Raw genomic sequence first — 17,488 nt, 5'->3', positions numbered from 1 at the left:
GGATGTGCAACTGTGACATACAGCTATCTACTGGGGCTTTGGGGGAAAAAAAAAGGAGGAGGATTGGCAATAGATGTTAGCTCAGAGCCGGTCTTCCTCAGCAAAAAGAGGAGGATTAGCATGGATGTTAGCTCAGGGCTGATCTTCCTCACAAAAAAAAAAAAAAAAGATTCCTCATTCCATCATCTTCTGAAGCTTTGCTGCCTAATCAGTATGCTATTTTCAAGTTACTGTAACTAAGTTGTTCGGACTAGTTTCTCTCCTGAGTCTACTCATTCCTCAGGGCTCTAGGTATGTCAGATTTACAAAACTGCCAGAGAGCAAACTTATGCAAAGAAGAGTTGAGTATACATACTTGCCTTTTTCCTTCTTTTCCAAGTACTGTTTTTCCTTTAAGACACCACTAACTGCCCTAGCCTTGAGTCCCTTTTGCCTTCCTTTAAACTCCTGTACCATTGATTGTCTACACTTCTCATCTAGTAGTTGGCATATGTTCCTTGTGTAATTTATCTTTTATTAATGTTCCTCACCTCCTGGTCTAGATACTAATTAGAGGACCTGTGTTGTACCTTTTTGGTATCCCCAGTACCATAAAAATGCTCTAATGCAGTACTTTAACTTTCTTCTTGAGTTGTGGATTGTATTTCAGTCAGCATAGGCTGGGGCCTGAAATTCTGTGTTTATGACATTCTCAGGTGATGTGACGCAGCTGGCCCACAGACCACGTTTCAAGTGCCAAGTCTCTGGTGGATTTTCAGCAAATGTCTGTTGATGATGCTCTTTGTGTCAAAAAAGGACAAAAGATTTAAATGTTGTTAAATGCTTCATTTGTCTGTAGTAGGAAAACAGCACTAAGAAGTGAACATAGATTTAAGTCAATGTCTGTGAATAATTGAAGGTGTGGGATGTCTTCCTTTTTTTTTTTTTTTTCTCCCTGATTTCTCTATCTCATCAATGGGAATGGACTTTACCTTATCCATTTCAATAGATACCAGACTGGATGAGATTATATGTGAATAACTTCTACTTCTGGCTTCACCAGATTTAGCCTTGAAAGCAAAAGCTTTTATAATACATTTTCAATCATTTGAGTTCTACAGTCTTTTTCTAACTTTTGCTCTCATTTGGGACATCTAGCTTTGAGGAACAGTTTTCGCAGTAAACTCAAATTCTTTGGGTATCACATTTCAGAGTCTAGAATTATGCATGTACTTACTGTAAACCCTGTAAAATCTTTTCTTCCCTTTTTCAGTGGGACTCAAAAGTAAGCCATTAAGAATTATAACCGAGCAATGAACCTGAGTCCCCAGGCTTTCATGGCAACCAGTAAACTCGTGCCCCTTATTGCCGAGCGTGTTCTTGACCCCCCTTGTTGCCCCAAATAGAGAATGCAGTAAAGGTAATCCTAGGAGATTATATACCTCACACTTTGATTGCCAATATTAAAGTGTCCAAATAGAACTCATTTTTCTGGTTGTTTCAGTAGAAACAGCTCATTTGCTCCCTTTTTGTGACATGTAAGTGCCAAGTGTTATTTGGTGTGGGTCTACCTGGCCTACACTTTGTTTATAATGCCTCTCTCCCCAGGCCCCAAATCTACTTCAGTTCACTTCCTCACAAGTGAAATCAGGCAACCTAAAATTGAAGATATCTCTGTTCTTGAGTGGCGAAATGAAACATTTTCTAATGTAATTTTTCTTGTTTTCTTTTCAATTACTGAAGTAGTTCATGTTCATACCTTCACTCTTCAAAAAAGCAACCATAAATAAGGAAAATTATGGAAAAGAACCAAGACAAAAAAAAATTTAAAAACCACTATTGTTTCTCTACTTCCCAGAAATAAACACTGTTAACATTTTGGCCTCAAACCAAAACATCTTTCTTATGCATATTATAAAAATAAAATTAAGATCACACAATATTTACTATTTTGTAGCATCCTTATTTAATTAAAAAATATGTTGTGGTCTTTTCTAATGTCATTAAATATACATGGTTATTAAGAGCTGCATAGTATTCCAGCATATGCATCAGTTAACCACTCCCCTACTGTTGATTTTTAAAAATTTTTATTAACAAGGGCATTGCAGAGACCAGACTTGTATATAAATGTTTGCACAAGTTTTTTATTATTACCTTAGAATAAATTCCTACAGATGAAATTGCTAGGTCAGAAGACAAGTCGTGTTTATTATTTATAATTTGTTTTGTCCTTTTTAAAACGACAGTAGGAGGGCCAGCCCCGTGGCTTAGCAGTTAGGTGCGTGTGCTCTGCTGCTGGCGGCCCGGGTTCGGATCCCCGGCGCACACCAACACACCGCTTCTCCAGCCATGCTGGGGCCGCGTCCCACATACAGCAACTAGAGGGATGTGCAGCTATGACATACAACTATCTACTGGGGCTTTGGGGGGGGGAAATAAATAAATAAATAAATAAAATAAATAAATAAATAAAATTATTAAAAAAAATAATAAAATAAAATAAAACGACAGTAGGAGGTTTAATAGACTTTCACTTAAATGATTACGTGGTTTCCTTTGTAAAATATTTTCTCTGAATAGCAAGACTTATGTTGGTTCCTGAAGTGCCTTAATATACAAGAGTTGCATAATATTTGGAACACTAATTAATCTGAGGAGATAGTTAACAGTGGGCATTACAGGAAGCAGCATTTATCAGCTTGACTTACCAGCATACACTGCATAGTTCTGTTATGGTCTTGTAACATTTGAGATATTGGGTTGTACAAACAATACATAAAGCAACTCACACATGAATTTTAACTGATAAAAAATGGCTATTTGCCAAAGCAATAATTTGTCTTTTAAGTCTTTTTTCCTCTTATGCAGAGAATTTTATTTGGTAAACACTATACTCTGAGTAAAGATAACCAAAAAGATAAGAAAAGGAAAGCTAGTTAACTGTTTCTATTATTCTATGAAGTACATGGACTAACAAATCTTGGCAGTCTGTTAATTTGTTGTATTTAAAAAGTAGCTTTTTATCGTGTTGTAAAAGCAGAATCAAGTGTATAAATGATTACATGTTGAAACATGGCTGAATTACATGAGCCCATGTACCACAGCACTTACTTAAATATAGGACTCCTGGTGATACAGCTTATTACATGATTAAGCAAATGGTCATATAAATATTTTATGAGTTTAAATAGTTTTTATAAAAGAAAATAAACTTTTCACAAAGTGAGACATATAGCACATGAAATGGCAATTTTGTGATTTTTAAACATTTGTTGTCTAAGAATGCTTGCAACAAAAAGTGGCTGCAGTTACACGTCACTATAATAGATAAAATATCTGTTTGTATATATAATTGTATTATGTTACTCCATATATGTCTAAAAAAATTTACAACATTGCTATTAATATATTCATTTATTTTAAATTTTCTTTTTTCAGTAAAATTTTAAAGCAGTTTATAAAAATGTATGCAATATAATGTTAAATTGAAGTGAGTGAGGAAATCAGGGAGGCCAGGGGATAGGCGGGGAAGATCATTGTTTGGGGATATGTGTTTGAGGTGCTGCAGGAGGCCAGGGTTGGGGTGGCCAGCATTCATTCCAATTACTATCAAATGACAGTTTTGAAATCACTTTTTTTGTGGCTTCCTAAAATTTGCAACTATACAGACTAGTTGAAGTTCAAAGTTATCATTTGTTAAAAAAAAAAGATTGCTTTATTCCAACAGTATAAAAGAAATCGAATTTCTGTAATGCATTCTGAACGTGGCTTTGGCATGGAGAAGCAGAGATCAGAGTCTAGAAGAGAAAGACTGAGGAAATGGAATGTTTTTTTTAACAATGTAAATTTTATGTTTCAAGATGATACAATTCTATTAGGAAGAGAAAATGAATTTCAGGGGAGGATAAAGTTACCTTTTAGAATACAACACCTGAAGAAAAGTTCTTCTTTTTAAAAAAGTTGTTATAGTTAAAGACTACAGATGAGAAAAAAAATCTTTTTACAATCAAGACTTGGGGAAGGAAAATAAGATACTCCCAAAGGCAACAACTTTAATCTGAATTATCTAGGCAATGGGATACTCTGATTTATTAAACATTCTCATTAATAGAATAATTCAGTATATTCTATACACAAAAGATTGCTTTTAAAAAAATGTATAACCAAGAAAATACACTTGACTTTGCAACTATGGTTTATTCTTTCCTTTATAAATGAGGATCTTCCCTCAAAATCATATATAAGAATGTGACATAAGTCACATTAGCATAATAGAGGAGTATATATTTTAAAAGTAGGTAATAGAGAAGTTCAACAAGTTAAATGAAAGATCGTTTACTATAATGTGACCTCTAGTGTCTAGAGTGAATTGGTCTTTTCTACACTATGGATATTCACTAGAAGACTCAGTAGTTCTTCAGGGAATTTAGGTATGTCTTAATATTCCAACTGAAAAAGTCATTTATGAGCATGTACTTATAAATCTAATGCTACTCTGGTGGATTGCTGCCGTCTCATTTCATTTTCACATGGTGTTTTATATCTGTGATGAAATAGTAATATTATCCTCAATGAAGGTCACAGAGCAAGTCACTTTCAGAGCTATGGGATTAGTGCTTAGAGTTCTTGATTCCATTCTCAGACAGGTGTGCCCTAGTTTGAGAAAATCTGATATACAAAACCACCAACTCACAAAATAGATAAATTAAGTGGTGATTACTTGCATTTCAAAAGGATTTGTTTGGAGTTCCTTAAAATAGGCACATGTGAAGAGTGTGATATAGCCAAAGGGACCTGGACTCTGGGTAACCAAGAGGCCTACTTTCTCTACCCTATCATTAACTAGCTTAATAAAGTGTATAATTTGGGCATGTTAGTCATTTCATTCGTTTGTTCACTCTTGCACTAAATCATGTCTACTGTTACTCAGTGAATCTTTGATGAGTATTCTCTGTGCGTTGGATGTACAGAGGTCATAGTCCTTGTCCTTAAGGAGTTTACATATTACAAGAGTGGGACAGATGTGTAAACAAATAAATGGAATAAATTTTTGATGGTAGAGGCAGCTGGCCTATTAGGAGACCACTATTTAGGGTAGAAACAAGATGAGAGGATGAACTGTGGCAGTAGGGGTAGACTAGACTTGGAAAATAAGGAAAGGATGCTATGTTAAAGAAACAGAATCCATGTGACTTGATGACAGATTGGATATGGGGCCCAAGGGGGAGAGAGAGGAGTCTTAGGGTGACTCCCAAGCGTTTGGCCTAGGTAGCTTGATTGAATGGTGGTGCTGTTCCTGAAGAGAAGGAATTTAGGAGGAGCAGGAGTTGGGGGGCGAAGATAATGAGATTAGTTTTGGACATGTTAAGTATGAGTCCTGTAGGATAAGCAAGTGAAGTTGGTTAAGCAATTGTATATTCCAGTTTGGAACTCCAGAAAGAGGGCTGGGCTGAATTTAGAAATTAAAGAGTCATCTGAAGAGACGTGATTTAGTAATGAACGAGATTGCCCAGGGAGAGCCAGAAGATAAAAAGAGAGCAAAGAGGGAACCCTGGGCAGGAGGAAGGTGTAAATCAAGGAGCCTGAGGAGAAACTGTCGGGAGGAGAACCTGGACTGTGGTGTCGTGTGGGCTGAGAAAAGTGAGAGCTTGTGGAATAGGGGAATGGTCCATAGAGCTAAATGCTGAAGAGAAGTCACAAATGGAGAGAATCTGTGGCCACTTAGAAGATCATTGGTGTCCTTTGCCAAAGCAGTTTAGGTAGAGTTGTGGGGCAGAAGCTTAAAGAGTAAATGGAAGTGGAGATTATTAAGGCTACTAAAAATGGAAGGGAAGAGATGGGGTGGTAAAGTTGTTTATTTTTTAATGATGGGAGAGACATGAGCATTTTTATAGGATGTAGGAAAGGAGCTGTTGGAAAGAGAAAGGTTGAAAATACAGGAGAAAGGGAATTATAGTGGAGCAAATTTCCTGCCCTAGAGTGGCCAAGAGATGGGAGAGTTAACTTTTTTTAAAAATGATTTTATTGAGGTCATATTGGCTTATAACATTGTGTAAATTTCAGGTGTACATTATATTATATGTCAGTTTCTGTATAGACTGCATCGTATTCGCCACCAATAGTCTAGTTTTTATCTGTCACCGTACGTACATGCCCCTTTACACCTTTCGCCCTCCCCTCACCGTCTTCCCCTCTGGAAACCACTAATCTGTTCTCCTTATCTATGTGTTTATCTTCCACATATGAGTGAAATCATTCGGTGTTTGAAACACTTCTTCCTTTGATGCTGAATGGAAGGAGAGGAGGTGAGGATACAAATATATATAACTGTGGGTATAGGAATTTTAAGGAGATGACTCTTGATAGTCTCAATTTTTTCTGTGAAGCAGGAAACAAAGCTGTCTGCTGAGAGAAAAGATGTGGCTAAGGATGGGGTGTGAGGATAATGGTGAACATTTGCAGTGCCAAGTGTGGAGGATAAGTGGGCAACAGGCATGATAGATAGATAGATAGGATTATAGCCTAGGATGGTGGTGTGAGAAGCATGATTAGATTAACTGACCTCAGGCTATTGTACTATATAGACCAAGCTCTCCTTTAGTGTCAGAGAGGTTAATACTGCGGATAGCAGTTTTGGCTCAGCTTTTAAGTAGGATGTTGCTGAGAAGTTAGCTGTGGGTCAAGGAAGAGAGCTGCTAGTCTCTAGATCTCTATTGTCCAATATGGTGGCCACTAGACACATGTAGCCCTCGAGCACTTGAAACATGGCTGGTTGAAATTGAGATGTGTTGTACCTGTAATATATACTCAAGACTTTGAAGATTTAGTATGAAATAAGAATATAGAATAGCTCATTAATGATTTTTATATTAACTGCCCGTTGAAATTATAGTATCTTGGATATATAGGGCTTTTTTGTTGTTAGTGCCATCGAGTGAATTCTGACTCCTAGTGACCCTGTGTACAGCAGAGCGGAACTCTGCTCAGTCTTTTTGCACCATCCTCTCACTCTCTGGCGCTATATCAGACAATGCTCAACTGCTATTCATAAGGTTGTCATGGCCAATTTTTTTTAGAAGTGGGTGGCCAGGTCCTTCTTTCTAGTCTTAGTCACTACACCACCAGGGCTGGCTATATATAGGATTAAATAAGTTATATTATTAAAATTAATTTCACTTTTTTTTTACTTTTTAATGTAACTCACATTATATTTCCATTGGACAGTGCTGCCATTGGTAATGATGGGAGATTATTAGATGGTTTCAGAAATGCTAACCTCAGACTGGAATTGTAGCTGCTCACAGTGACTTTTAAGGGAATTGTAGAGGGCCTGGGGCAGTGTAGGAAATTAACCTTTTGAAGAGAGTTTGTGGTAAATGGTTGGATCTTTGGATACACTCTTTCTTCAGTGCTGAATAAGAAGTCTAAGACTGTCCATAGAACCAGATTATCTATATCTATAAAAGGAGAAAACTGTCTCCTTTGTCAACACAATAGGGGGTTGTGAGATTCTTATGAAATAGTGCATGCTTTTAAAAATGGAAGTACTATGTGAGTGCCTCAATGTTAGCTATAATTTTGAGTCTATTTATAATATTATAAAGATGATGATTATATTTACTGTTGAGTGCCTCCAATTTGGCCAGACACTATTAGACATTTTATGGGCATTATCTCATTTAATTCAGCCTAGTGTACTGAACCTAGGCCTTTAAGACATCAAGATCTTTTCACTAACTGCTGAGATTTATGATGATACTATAGGATAAATAAACTTATATTAGGGCCAGCCCCATGGCTGAGTGGTTAAGTGCGCGCGCTCTGCTGCTGGTGGCCCTGGTTCGGATCCCGGGCGCGCACCGACGCACCACTTCTCTGGCCGTGCTGATGCCGCATCCCACATACAGCAACTAGAAGGATGTGCAGCTATGACATACAACTATCTACTGGGGTTTTTGGGGAAATAAATAAATAAAATTTAAATAAATATAACAAAAAAACCAACAACCCAATTAAAAAATGGGCAAAAGACCTGAACAGACATTTCTCCAAAGAAGTTATACAGATGGCCAACAGACACATGAAAAGATGTTCAAAATCACTAACTAACAGGGAAATGCAAATCAAAACTACAATGAGATATCACCTCACGCCTGTCAGAATCGCTATAATTAACAAGACAGGAAACAACATGTGTTGGAGAGGATGTGGAGAGAAGGGAACTCTCATACACTGCTGGTGGGAGTGCAAACTGGTGCAGCCACTATGGAAAACAGTATGAAGATTCCTCAAAAAATCAAGGATAGAACTACCATATGATCCAGCTATTCCACTGTTGGGTATTTATCCAAAGAACTTGAAAACGCCAATTTGTAAAGGTACATGCACCCCTGTGTTCATTGCAGCGTTATTCACAATAGCCAAGACTTGGAAGCAACCTAAGTGCCCATCAAGGGACAAATGGATAAAGAAGCTGTGGTATACATACACAATGGAATACTACTCAGCCATAAGAAACAATGAAATCCAGCCATTTGTGACAACATGGATGGACATTGAGGGTATAATGCAAAGTGAAATAAGTCTGAGGGAGAAGGTCAAATACCATATGATTTCCTTCCTTAAGTAGTAGATAACAACAATAAACAAACACATAGGGACTGAGGTTGGATTGGTGGTTACCAGAGGGGAAGGGGGAGGGAGGAGGGTGAAAGGGATAATTCGGTACATGTGTGTGGTGATGGGTTGTAATTAGTATTTTGGTGGTGAACATGATGTAATCTATGCAGAAATAGAATTACAATGATGTACACCTGATGTACACCTGAAATGTTTACAATGTCATAAACCAATGTTACTGCAATAAACAAAAAATTAAAAAAATAAATAAAAAAATAAACCAGCTAAAAAAAAATTTAAATAAATAAATAAACATATTAAATTTTATAAAACTCTGTCCTACTTTATAAATTGAAGTGTACCTGTGCTAGGATGAGTTTGTTAGACCACCGCTATTTCTGATGTACTTTTATAACGTTGCTGCTATATAAGAGATTAAAGCAAGAAGACTGATTGGTTATAGGTGACTTTTGAGGGAGCAGTTTCAAGAGAGTGATGAAGGTGAAAGCCAGATGGCCAAAAGGTACTTACTAAGTAGGAGCAGAGAATATTGATTTCTGTAAAGATGAGGAAGAGAGAGAGAACCTCAGAGTATCACTGAAGGTTCAAAGCAGGAAACAAAAACCAGCCCAGGGGGTTTTTTTGAAAAAGGGATTTAATACAGGGGAGGAGGTGTTTACAGACTCGTTGGGAGGGCTGTAGTACCTGAAGTCGGAAGTTGCCACTGGAACTACTGATTTCAAGGGCACCTCACCAGCCTGCGTGTAGAAGCCAGAAGTTGCTGCTGCTGCCTGCACTGCTGCCACCACTGCTGACGCTCATACCCAGGACTCTGGTGACTTGGGCACTGAGTCTGGCTGACACAACTGCCTCCAAACACTCGTGTCTCCCACCTTGTCTGCCAGTAGCAACATCAGCAGGAAGATGGCCTCTGCATGGTTCTGCCTTCCAAATGTCGTTGGTGGGACCTAATTGACATCAAGAACTCTAGCCAAAAGGATGTTAGGGGAATGTAGTTTTTAGATTTCTTACCTCCGTCTAGAAAGAGGATAGGATGAAAGGTTGAAAGAGCCACTTTGTAGAATCTACCACGCCTGGTTTATGTTGGTTATTCTAAACCATTTGTAAGGAACATGAACTTCTTGAGAAGAAGGAGAAGGAGAAGTTCTGAGCCAGAATATTTAAAGGGAATAGCATGTGTTTTCACCCTTGAGGTAGGAAAGAGCTTGGTGGCTTTGAAAAACTGGAAGAGGTTGGTGTGACTGGATCTCTCAGGTGAGGGTGGAGGGGTGAGCAGGAATCAGATCATGTAGGACTTTATAGATCATGTTAAGAATTCTGATTTTCTCTTAAGGAGAGCATCAGAGGATCTTAGGTAGGGAAATGATATGATTCAACTTATGCTTTATTAACCTCACTCTGACTGCTCTGTGCAGAATTATGCATCAGGAGTGGTAGAATCTAGGAGACTAGATAGAACAGTAAGAGTGAAAGCTAGGAAACCAACAGTCTATGCAAGAGAATGTGGTGGCAGAGTGGAGACAGAAGTAGCAGACTGATGTGGTCTGTATTTCAGCATTTGTGTTGACAGGACTGGGCAATGAAGCAGGTGTTAGAGGTGCCAGGAACAGGTCCCAGCTAGTTTATTATTTTATTCCTTTAGGGAAGGTTCCAAGTATTAAGCTGTAAGTTTCTTTAGGAGAGTAGAGGAAGATTGTGTAGCAGTCCTTTATTTTATCAGGATGTGGTAGACGGTGCAGAGCACTTCTTTTGGGGAAAGAGATTAAGAACGCCTTTCGAGTTTCTCAGTGTTAATATGACCATACTTCAAAGGTTAAATCTCTTATAATAGAGTATTTGGAAATAAAAAGGAAAGAAATAGGAAAATATGTACCAAAAAGTAATGTCATTTTCCTCCATACTAATGTTTATGTTGTCAGACTTGACTTATGTAAATAAGTCCTTGTGGTTTTTGTTAAAATATAAAGTAGTTTACATAAAAGTGAGCGAAGAGGTTTTCCCAACTTAGTGTTAAGTTAGACTCAACTATTTAAAAACAGGAGAACCAGGGGAATCATCATTTTACATTTTAAAATAACACCTGTGTCAAAGATGACTTTATTTCAACCAGTGCCTATGTTGGCTAAAGTAGGAGACAGCTCAGTAAGAGGCAGTGATTACTCTGGCATGCGGTCTATTGAAACCTAGTGGAAAAGACAGGATTGAATTGTCAAAGTGTTTCACCTGAAATCATTACATTTAATTATGACCCTCTTCAAGTTATATAAATTTACATTACAGCTAATTCCTGTTTAATGAAAAGTGAGATGTGAAGCCTGTCAAAGTTCACAAGCCAGATGTTTTAATGATCCTTGGTATATGAACAATTTGTGTGGTGTCTACAGCTAATAAGATAAGTGTATTTACTGTGAATTCTCTGCTGGCTCATTCAATGAGACTAATACATAAGTAGTTAAGTTTAATTTTGCAGTTACTTTTTATGAATCCTATGCATAGGTTCTAGAAGTATCCTTAGACTTGCAGAAAGTAAACTTTGGATCTGGTCTTTGGGTTCTTTTCCTGCTTCCAGTTCCTTTTAGTGTTTCATTATCTTGTTTTAGTTATGAATTAGTCTGATATTGCTTATCTCCTAGGAATTAACTAAATGCACCTGTGTTAGTTAATACAACGTTGACGCAAATGAGAAAATCCATTTTAGGGTCAGCTTTGGTGAGATATTTTTGAAGTATCAGAGGAGTCAAAGAGAGGACTTAGTATGTACTTTTTAATACCACAAGACTCATTTTTGAAAAATCTGAGTATTGGCTAGAAACATGAGTATTTGCTGTTTTAATCATGGTGGTCACTTCATTTGCCTTTGATATTAAGTTCTATTCCCTTGTTGCCTGTGAAATGAGGGCAGTGATGATGACATGATTTTCTGTTTTGTTTCACAGCTGTTTTAGGGTTGCCAGGACTGGAGCTATGCTAGTTCCTCTTTTAGTACTTAGCCACTTATCTATATCACTGCTGACATGATTATCCTTTAGTTTAGGGAAGACTTTTTTCCTTTTACTTAGAATTTTCCCAAAATTAGACTAATGAGCAGGTGTGATTATCTACCATGTACCACTCATTATATGAGTGTATTCAATGTGTGATCTCAAAGTTGTCTTTCTTATAAGTTCTATAATCAGTAAATTTCACAAATCTCTTCCCAATTTAATTCATCTCCTAAGTGGCAGGTCATTTTCATTCTAGCATATTTCTCCTGTATTGTGGAGAACTGAAAGAGAATGGCTTTCTATGGAAGCAGTTTGTTTTCTTTGTCCAGACATGTTATCTGTCTGATAGATCTATTATTCAGTGAACAATAATGTACTTTATAATGCACACAGCAATAGAATAATTTCATAAACTTTCTCTTCTTTGTTTTCAGTGTTTTGCCAATCACCATTCTACTTAGTACATTTTTTCCATGTCTTAGATTTAAAGGTCATTCTGTAAGCCAGAATTCTTCCTCCTACTACAGGATTACCTGAGTAGAATTTTTAGCACTTATCATGAGCTGTAAAATAACAAAGCATTTGACTTCATGGGGCTGAGCGGGCAAGGTTGTAGTTGGGGGTGAATATGCCAGGGTTTTGGTAGAGTTTGAAAGACTGTTCACCCTCTAAGTGCAAATAAATATTGTGCTTTACAGAGTCTGTTTTCTAAGCATAATGCATCACTTATAAATACTAGTAACTTTAAAAACATTATTTATTATTAAATAATTATTATTAAATGAAAATTGCATATTGGCAGTTTGTGTTGCTTTTATGTATCTGCTCCTCATTTCTGCTTCATGTAGGGAGGGGACTGTGCATGGTGGGGTAGTTTTCACTGTAGAGTACAGGAGTGAGAGGAGCAGGAATCTATTAGGAACAATTAGGAAAAATCTGCCAGGAAATGGACAGGGAAGAGGATCTGTAGAGGATTCTTCTGGGCTTTTGCTTTTAGTATTTCAGTATTTTTTACTTTTATAGCATATGTTGTATTTTACAGTAATCAAAACTAAAATCAATGTATCAATACATTTTCCAAAAAAAAGATCCAATATGAAAGCCTAAATTTCAATAGCAGCTATGAAGAAAATACTTCTTGTTCTATATCTTCATGCTTCATCATTACCATTTACCTAAAGAAAATATATTATACCAGTAAAAATACTTCATATTTTCTGAGGTTTGTTTATTTATAGAGTATTATATAATTTAAATGCCTTATTACTTGGTTATGTAAACTTTTACCTTTATTCTAAAATTATAATTGACATTCTTGAGAGATATTATATATTAAAAGATACTTGAATATTTTGTTGGATTATCTTTGACAGATATCAGAATATACCCTGTTTTTTGAACTCTTTAGGAATTGTCTCATTTTACTTTCCTTTTAATTCTAAGGTTATATGAATAAAATTAACGGCCATTACCTATTGAATGTTTACCATAGGCCAGACGCTGTTCTAAATATTTTCATTTGTATTTAATCCTTTAATTCTCACAGCAACACTATAAATTAATTACACAATAATTACACAACACAATTACACTATAAATAAATTATACAAATTACACCATTTGTATTTTACAAGTGAGAAGATTAACTCAGGCCCAGAGAGGTTAAGTACATGGCATGGTCACACAACTAGTAAGAGGCAGAGGCAAAATTCAAGTCCAGAGAGCCTTCCTCCACAACAGTTGCTCTTCATTACTATTCCATCCTGGCTCCCTGAATAGAAATGTTGTCATTTTATGTCAGTCAACAAATAGTTACCAAATGTTTACAGTGTGTTCATAAAGAAGACATAGACTATCAAAGAAGTTTTATATTGTTCAGAGTAGAGAGTCTAATGAATAAAAGTAATAAATATGAAATAAAATATAAAGCCATCCTTATTTTCTAGTTTATCAAAATGTTTTCTTTTTTTTTTTTTGTGAGGAAGATCAGCCCTGAGCTAACATCTGCCAATCCTCCTCTTTTTGCTGAGGAAGACTGGCCCTGGGCTAACATCCATGCCCCTCTTCCTCTACTTTATATGGGACGCCATGCTTGCCAAGCGGTGCATCGGTGCACGCCCGGGATCCGAACCAGTGAACCCCAGGCCGCCGCAGTGGAGCGTGCGCACTTAAGCGCTTGCGCCACGGGGCTGGTCCCTCAAGTTGTTTTTCTTAAAGTTAATACATTTACAACTGATGTTTGATGGAAACCTTGAAAATAAGACTTAAGTAATTAAATAAATGCATACTTCTAAAACATGCTTAAGTGATGGAATCACAGATGTGAATGCTGCTCAGCACCCTTGTACCATAAGTTACACCCGTCATAATTCTTGGTGATTTCCATATCCATAGAGGTAATCCATTTGATGCCTTGGCCTCTCAATCTGTTGTCCTCCTTTCTTCCAGCGTTCTTGCCCTCCACCTGACCTCAGCCACGGTTAAGCCTTAAAACTAGCTATTATAAATCACTGTGACTCCCTTTCCTCCCATCCCCAGTAATTTCAGTTTCGAGTATCCTATCTCTTGACTTCCTAGCTCATTTCCTCTAACACACTGATTTTAATAATCATCCCATCTCACTAAGAGCTCTAACCCGTTGATCTACCGTTTCATTGTCTCTCATCCCTCCAACCCTTAGGTCCTCACTTACTTGTTTATTCCATTTAAATTTTTTTGTCCATCATTATTATCATTCCCTTGCATACACTGTCAACTCCCTTACCCCTCTCTTTTTTTGGTTGTATTCTCTTGGTAAAATCCCCAACACTCATTAAATTCAACTCTCTACCTAATCTTTGCCGGCACCCCTGCAGCTGAACATGGCTAGAGAAGAACACACAGATATCCTGAACGCTCTGCCTTTACAGTCATGATCTCTAACCTCAAGAGGGCCCTTAGTGCTGCCCAGCAATCATACTATATTTTTCTAGTCCATTCACTTTCCTGCTCTCTTAAAATGTCTCTCATATCTTCTTTTCTCTCCTCAGGTCCCAAAAACCTGCCCGCCATCCTTCCTCTCAGCTGATGATAATCTTGGTGCCTTTTTCACTACAAAATAGAATCAGTCGAAAGAGAACTTCTGGAGGGAACTTTAGAAATGTTCTTTATCTCGTTTAGGATGATGATTGCATGAGTGTATACATTTGACAAAGTTCATGGGGCAGTACACTTAAAACCAATGCATGTTATGGTACGTGGATTATATCTCAATAAAAATTTACAATAGAGAAATTACTTCCATATGTTCCCACCGCTACATATACCCACCTACCTGCCACTGGGCCCAGATACTGTCTTGATGCTTAGGAGGAATGCTCCATGCTCTTAGATAAGGCCAACTCCTCTACTTATACACTGGATTCCATCACTCTAGCAATTTTCTCTTTCTCCTCCCTGGTTCATCAGTTTTTCCCTTTATTGGATCATTCCCATCAGCATGTAAACGTACCATTATTTCTCCCACTTTAAAAACAACATCCCCTTCCCCCCAAAAAACACCTCTTTGATCCCACTTCCCTCTCCAGTTACTGCTCCATTTGTCTCCTCTTTGCAACACAGTTCCGCAAAATAGTTGCCTGTGTTCGCTTTTTCCAGTTCTTCCACTCCCATTCTTTCTTGAAACCACAATAATCAGTCTTTTGCCCCTCCCTACTCCTCTGAAACTGCTCTCGTCAAGGATATCAGTGACTCCATATTGATAAATTTAGTGGTTATTTCTCCGTCTTTACCCTACATGATATATCAGCAACATTTGACACTACTGATAACTCTCTGTCCTTGGCACTTTTCTTCACTGTCTTCCAGGAAAGGACTCTCCTGGATTTCTTCTTACCTAGTTGGCCATTCCTTCTCAGTATCCTTTGCTCACCTCTCATCATCTCCTTGACTTTTTAATGATATGGTGCCCCTGAGCTTCCTCTCCTTTGTTTATACTCAATGCATTCATGATCTCATCCAACAGATAAGTTTAAATACCATGTATACCAAACATTTACTATTAACTCCAAAATGGTTATTTGCAGTGTGGAGGACTCTTCTGCACATTAGACTCACAGCCAGCCGTGTATTTGGCATCTTCACTTGGATGTCTAATAGGCAACTCAAAATGAATGCGTTCAAAACCAAAATCTGGGGGACTTGCCCTACCAAATGAAGACCTATTATAAAGTCATAATAATTAAGACAGTATAGTGTAGATGTAAGAATAGACAAAAAGTCCAATGAAACCAAGAAGCAAACCAAGAAACACACCCATACGTACATGGAAACCTTATATGAAACAGAGCTATCATTGGAGATTGGTGGAGAAGGTGGGAAACTATTCAATAAATAGTACTAGGACAATTAAATATCCATATGGGAAAAGTGAAAATGAATATCTACCCTCACATCATAGCCAAAAGTCAATAATTCTAGGTGGATCAAGAACTTAATGTGGAAGGCAAACTTTAAAGATTTTAGAAGGCAATAGAGAAGAGTATTGTTATGATCTTGGAGTAGGGAATAATTCCTTAAGAAACAAAAAGCACAAGTCATAAATGAAAAGTTCAATAAACTTAATTTCATTAAAATTTAATATTTCTGTTCATCAAAAAACATACTAAAGAAAACCCCAAGACACACTACATACTGGGAAAAGATATTTACATCGTATATAACTGACATTAGAATTCAGAATATATCAAGAATAACAATCATAAAGAAAAAGAATAACCCAATAGAAAAATGGAGAAAATACAAAAATAGGCATTTTATGGAAGAGGAGATATATGAAAAGACATTCAGCTTCTTTAGTAATCAGGGAAATGTGAACTGAGAACACGAGATGCCATTTCACACCCACCAGAATGGCAAAATTAAAAAGTCAGCCAATATCAAATGTTTGATGTGGATAGTGGGAATTCTTGTGCACTGATGGTTGAGGGAAAATTGTTACAACCACTGCAGAAAATGGTGTGGCATTACTTAGTAAAATTGAATATATATGTGCCCTAAGATTCCAGAAAAACTTTTGTACATGTGCGCCGTACCATGTACAAGAGTGCTTGTAGCAGAATTGTTTGTGATTGTGTGTGTGTGCAAGCCTGTGTGTGTGTGAGAGAGAGAGAGAAAGAGATTAGTTGAATGTCCATCAACAGGAAAATGGCTAATATGCTCTATTATATGTTGGAATCGATGTAGTAAATAATATGTTCTATCATACATTGGAATCCATGTAGTAATAAAAACAAATAAATTACAGCTATACACATTAACATAGACAAATCTGAAAAATAGCGTTTTGAAAACTAAACAAAATAAGGGGATCTTTAAGTAAACTTTAGATTAATAGTTACTTCTGGGTGGAGATACGAATGGGATGGAATGAGAATGGGGTAAAGAGGACTTCAAAGTTATTATAATATTAATTCAGCTTAATAGTGGGTACACGGGTATTTGTTTCATTATTTGTAAAATATTTGTATATATTAAATACTCTTCTTGTATGTATGATGTATTTCAAAAATAAAATAGGATTTTTGAAAAATTTTAACTTAAAATAAAAGAAAGACTATTACATAGGTCATTGATACTCCCACATCTTTAATTTTTTTAACCTCTTATTTCTTTTGCCCACAATTTTATGAATTATTTATAATCATTTTTTCCTAAATGTGAGCTAGTACACATTAGCTAGTACACATTGTATTAGCTAGTAAGCTAATACAACTGTAACATTTAAAAAAACTTTTAAAATCAATGCCATCAAACTAGTTCATTTTAAATCAAGTTGTTAGGATCTCTCTTTTCTTCATAACATACAAGTCTTTCACAATAATGAACTAGATTCATATTTTATG

At 36.7% G+C, this 17,488-nt stretch overlaps 1 protein-coding gene across 3 annotated transcripts in view; it reads left to right on the top strand.

The window, feature by feature from the left end:
- The window catches only part of NME7 (NME/NM23 family member 7), a 216,475-nt gene that overhangs the window by 155,415 nt on the left and 43,572 nt on the right, over positions 1-17,488 (top strand). The window lies entirely within an intron of this gene.

The sequence above is a fragment of the Ceratotherium simum genome, chromosome 2 (genome assembly GCF_057802395.1).
Source record: "Ceratotherium simum simum isolate JZ-2026a chromosome 2, ASM5780239v1, whole genome shotgun sequence".
Taxonomy (NCBI): Eukaryota; Metazoa; Chordata; class Mammalia; order Perissodactyla; family Rhinocerotidae; genus Ceratotherium; species Ceratotherium simum.
Note: the sequence above shows the minus strand (reverse complement) of the source record. Positions and strands in the feature narration are given on the sequence as shown.